A 6,000-nucleotide genomic window follows, 5' to 3' on the forward strand; every position below is an offset into this window, starting at 1 on the left:
CAGGACTTCTGGGACATGGAAACGAAGCCAAGTCCTGCAATGCTGAGGTAGACTTCTCAGTGAAAACAGGCAAAAATTAAAAAAAAAAAAAAAAAGATGAATGAAGGGAGTGGGTGATCCCCAGTGGCCTGGATTCCCAGCCTAGAAACAGATCCCCTCTTCTACCACCCATGCACTTGTCGGTAGGGCTGAGAGGGTCTTCATGGCCTCTCGTCCCCTTCATGGTTGGTGTCATGGATAAAGGTAGAACTTCTAGGCAGTCTGTCCATCAGAGTTAGAATCTAAGCTATCATCCCTGCCTGTGAACTTAGACAAATTACTTTTATATGTGCCTCAGTTTTTCCACTTGCAAAAAACAAGTTGATCGTAGCATATTTCACAGTGAAAATTCTAAGAACTAAATAAGACCAGACAGACACATAATGCATCATCTCATAGTTCTAGGAACAGGAAATACTCAGTACATACTAGTGCATATTATATATAGGAGCTTGAAACTCAGATGTGACAAGTGACTTGAACAGCCAAACCAGGACCAGTGTTTGTTCTGCTGGCTCCCCCACAGTTCTGTTCACAGCTGACCCTGATGCTCATGGTAACAATACAGTCAAGGCTTGAGTCATTCTTGATTAAGGAAACTAGTTTAAACACCCACAGGGAGGTGGGGTGCGAGGGATGGGGTGGAAAAGTGAGTCCTTGTACCAAGAAGGAGGTGGTGCTTTACCAACTGGGTGTGGTAGACAAGAGAATCACTTTGAGCCTAAGGCTCCCGTGGGTTACATGGTGAGACCCTGTCTCAAATGTAAATTAATAAATAAAGGAATCCTCCCTCAGAAGCAGGGCCTAGAAAGCTACCCTTCTCAAGCTTTAGAAGTAATCTTCAACTGTATTTTTAAGGTCCTGTCCTACCTTCATCCCCCAGCAAGGAAACTGACAGGAACATTAGAAATCTAGGATTGATGCAGGCTCATCAAGTGAGATTTCCCAGTGCACCTTGGGGACCACAACATGTCACCAGGGCAGGTGCAGAATTTAATCTCTGTGATGTGTTTTAAGACAGTCCCAGCTTCCATTTGGTTTTGATTTCAAGTTCCATAAAGTTTCTTGGAAATCTTTTTATTGGAAGGGATCCTGATGCAAGTCAAGCTAACATCTGAAATTACAAAGGAAGTTGTTGAGGTTTGTTTGTTTGTTTCCATATTAAAACCGAGAAATCACCTCTGAAGAAACAACAAATAGGAGTGTTGTAATTTCTGTCTGTCTATCTGTCGTCAATCTATCTATCATCTATCTATCTATCATCCATGAGAAAGGGGTTGGTACTTTTGTTTAAGCTTTTATAAGAAAAATCTCTTGATTAACAAATCACTAGGAATTAGGTCTGCTGCCTTCTAATTCATCCTTCCATCTCTGCTCATAAAGGTAGGTTGAGCTGCCCAGCTCAAGGAGCGGGCAACCAAACTCCTCAAACCAAAGCACTAGCTGTTAAGATCGTTTCAGCTAGTTGTAGCAGCTTCTTTTTTCGGGAGACAGAAGTCCATGGTGTGTGTAGTAGCTCAGCCAGGGGAAGAGATTAATCCATTTTAGAACTCAAACACAAGCATATGAAACCCTGACACCTGGTCTACAAAGTATCCATTTCAGAGGAATGTGGTAGCATTTTACCTCATGTGGAATGTGTATGCCATTAATTGTCAGATGCAAGCTGCCTTACATACATTTGATGACATGTATAGGGCTAATGGGAACACAAAGGACATCATTTTAGCCTGATGTCTGTCCTGCATTTTTGAGCATTCTGGCTAAAAGATTCTTTGGAATTCTAGACATAACTTTTACCAGAAGCTTATTCCTCTTTCTATTCTCGCCATTTCTTTTTAGTGAGGCACATCAACCAACTGTACACACAGTATTAGGATGATCTCAGACCCCTTTTTCTTTACTATTTCAAAGTAAATCAGTCTTTGATTGTCACCTCCAAGTTACCTCCTTACTCAAGATATTCCTTTCTTTTCCCCTACCGCCACCTTCTGTCCTCCCTCCTTTGGGTTTTCTATGCAACTGCAATGTTCCCTTCTACCTCCAGCCATTCTTCTAAGTCATCCTCACCAGAGTTACAGTTTCAAAATGAAGAGTTGACCTGCCCTGTTTTCATCCCTCCCTTTCTGCCCTTCCCATGGCTTATGAGACACAGGCCTAAACCCCTCTGCACAGTACACAGTGACGCTCCCCACAGGATATCACCAGTCCACACTCCAGCCTTATTGCCTCTTTCAATCCCATGTCTACCTTCCCAGTGGGTGAATGGTAGAGCCTGCTTCCCACCCTCCACCTCTGTACCTTGGCACCTACCATTCCGATCTCTACACACACCCTCATCCTTCTCCCCATGATAGTATTCTGGGAAGCCCTGTTTATCACTCAAGACAACCTTTCGTACAAGTCTTCTTTGATAGCTTATTTTTGTTATCAGCTTGACTGGGTTTAAAATCACCTGGGAAAAATCTGTGGATGTGTCTGTGAAGGCCTTTCCAGGGGTGCCTAACTGAGAGTAGAAGGTAAACCCAGAATGTGGGGCGCACTATTCCCTGGGATGGGAGCCCAGACTGAATTAAAAGGGAAAAGGAGGAAGGCAGGCTGAGATCCAACTCTCATGTCTTCCTGCTTCCTATAACCAGATGCTGCATACTTCCTCCACCATTCTGTCCCAACCGTGACAGATGTGAACCATTCCTCTGAATGTGAACCACCATAGGCCCTTCCTTCTTTAAGTTGCTTTTGTCGAGTATTTTATCACAGCAGTGAGAAAAGAAAACACTCCCCAGCCATGTACGCAGAGCCAGGGCGTCCTGCCATGTGGCTTCAACCTTAGTTGTTTTAGTGCTGATCTGCTGTATACCTGTCTCAGCCCTCTGGTGTGGGCCCCTTGTGTTTTCTTAACTAATGTAGCAGGTAGTTCAACAGTTGTGGCAGAAATTCCCAAGCTTTTGTATTTCTTTGGGTACCTTGGAAGGGGGTCAGGAAGAAAGCTTGAAATGAGAACTTGGTGCAGACCCCACCTCCAGCAAAACTGCAGGAAACCATGTTAGTGCACACCAAATTCTGAACATTTGTTGTGGCCACATACCTGACAGAAGCAATGTAAGGTATGAGAAATTTATTTTGCCTTATGGTTAGATATAGTTCATCTTCATGGGGGAAACATGGTGGCTGACGTGGCTGGTTGCATGGAGGCAGGAGCTTGCCGAGTAGCTTGCTCACATTTTGGTGGGTTGCCATAATCCAACTACTTCCCATCAGCTGGGAACAAAACCTTCAACACATCAGACTTTGAGGAAACTCTTGAGACACCAGTCATAATGAGTTTATTCTGACTAGCCAATGTCTCCACAATGCCTAGTGCACTGTAGACATTAAATTGTTGCTAAGTTGATGAAGAACCCCAGAAATAAGAGAGACAAGTTATCATACTAAGGGAATGATAAAGTCTAGTGTTGGTAAGACTCATAGCTCCTAGGCTATGATGGCTCAGTGGGTAACGTATTTTCCACGTAAGAATAACGACCTTGAGTTCAGTCTTTGGAACCTACATAAAGGTAGAGGAAGAGAACCAACTCCCAAAAGTTGTCCTCTGATGCCCACACAAGCACTAGGGCTGGTACACACTCACGCGTACCCCGTCCCCACAAACACACACAACTATTGCTACTTTTAATAGTAATGAAAGTATCAAGAGGTAAAGGGTTGCTGGTGAGGACTTCTGTGTCTCTGGTGTGCAGCAATGAATCTGTGGCCATGGCATCAAGTCATGCCTTCTGATACTAGATTCTCTCCCTCATCCAAAAGAAACTGCTTTATACCCTGAGGGTTTGGTTACTCCCACTTGGTACCTGGCAAGTGGTTCATCTACACTGTGTCTTTGGGGACTGAGAAAGGAGAAACTTATCCTTACAAGGATAGATGTCGCCATATATGGATTCATCAGCTGGAGTCACTCCCCGCTGCTAATGAAGACATGCTTTCATACTAAGAGCTGGTCTCTCCCTTGCATCTGTCACTGCATGTCAGTAAGCTTCCACATCTCATCTGTCCTGCAAAGGACAAGAAATTCCCCTAGGTGCTGTTGCATATTTCTAGAAGGACAAGAAGAATTTGTCTCCTAAGGATCCACTTTAAAATACGATCTCCAAAAAGATAACTCCAAAATGACAGCCATACAAACAAAACACAATATAATGTGTTCTTATTTTAAGAGGGAGAAATGTAAATAGTTACTTCTAAACTTCATCACCTTCTTCCACCTGAGACAAAGTAATGCAATTTTCAAATGAAAGCAGAAGAAACTGAGGGGGGGGAAATAGGCAACACATAACAGCTAATAACAAGGGGCTCAAAGACAAAACTGAGTTCACCAATAGTATGATTTCACTCTTTTTGGTTTTTGTTTTGTTTTGTTTTCTGTTTTTCGAGGCAGGGTTTCTCTGTAGCTTTGGTTCCTGTCCTGAACTAGCTCTTGTAGACCAGGCTGGCCTCGAACTCACAGAGCTCCATCTGCCTCCACCTCCCAAATTCTGGGATTAAAGGCGTGCGCCACAACCTTCCAGCTGATTTCACTCTTTAGGTGGAAAAGAAGAAAATAAATTCAGTTTAAAAGGAATTGAAATATTGCTGGAATTAGTCACTTAGTAGCACTTACTTTTTTTAAAAAATTGGGTTTAATTATATGCTCAAACATGCAAATACTTATTAGGAACTTACTAAGAAACAAAATAGAATATGTCACTTGTTTCATGAAGTTTATATGACCAAAGGGAATCAACAAAGAAAATCGTTAACAGATAAATATCTATCGTGTAACATTAAACCCTGTGGAGGAAAATGAAGTACTAAAGGGGGACAGAGTGGCATGCTCTATTTTAAGTGATATAGTCTTCAAAGGGTGCTGACTGTGCTGGGTTTTTTTTTTTCTTTGATCTTTCTCTTCCCCTGATCTTTCTAATCCATTTTCTGGTTTTCTGTGCTCTGTTCTCTGTCTACAGAGTTTTTAAGATGGGTCTTCCATCATGACTATTCTTACCATTTCTGGTCACACTTGCATTGAACTTACCTGTGTGACTCATGAGTGTAAGCCACAAAATGTACTAGAGTTCCCATGGTGGCCTCTCAGATCAACCAGTCACACGGGCTGGCTGTCATGTTCTGAGGACATCCACGCAGCCCTATGGAGAGAGAAAGGCTCTCAGATCCCCTGTCAAGAGCCAGCAGAGTCCTGATAGCCTTGTCAGTGAGTCACTTTGGGAGTAGACTCTCCAATAGGGACAAAACTTCAAATAACTGACATTCTGACTATATAGCATCTGGTGAGAAGGGACCTGGAAATACAAATATTGGCTCCCAAACTCATGACCCACAGAAACTATAAGAAATAATTGATATTTATGGCTTTTCCATCTCCTGTCTTAGGGGAAATTCACTGTGCAAAAACTCTGTCACTCCAGCTCTTTCTGCCTCTGCTTTCTGTCTGTGTTTGGCCAGTGGGCAGAAAGTGAGGTCAGCATGTTCCTTAACACATTGCTCTGGTTCTGATTTCCTTCCACAAAAGCCACAAGTCCTTGGTCATGCCCACTGTTTCGAGGACAGCAGCTGTTTGTGCTCCTGCAGCCCTAGTTCCTTCACGTCTGGATTCGGCACTGGATCTTGCTGTGTGTGGTTCCCTTAACCCTGCACACACCTCTGTGACTAGTCCTGCCACTTTTGCAAAATAAAATAAAATGTCTGCCCTCTGTTTCCAGGGTGATAGAAATGAATGTTCTTCTTATGATAGGGTCTCTGAATAAGTAACTGGGGTGGGGTGGCTCTAATTTCCAGGGCACAGTGTTCAACAAGTATGAAGCCCCTGGGATCAGCAGATGTTTTCAAGGAACACAGAAGAGTAAAAATGGGCAAGGAATGCACAAATAGAAGAGACTTAGGGTGTGAGAATGGGGACATCGTCAGGAG

This window comes from Microtus oregoni, unplaced genomic scaffold (assembly GCF_018167655.1).
Source record: "Microtus oregoni isolate MIOR12 unplaced genomic scaffold, Mior012 000056F_ref0000123, whole genome shotgun sequence".
NCBI classification, from domain to species: Eukaryota; Metazoa; Chordata; class Mammalia; order Rodentia; family Cricetidae; genus Microtus; species Microtus oregoni.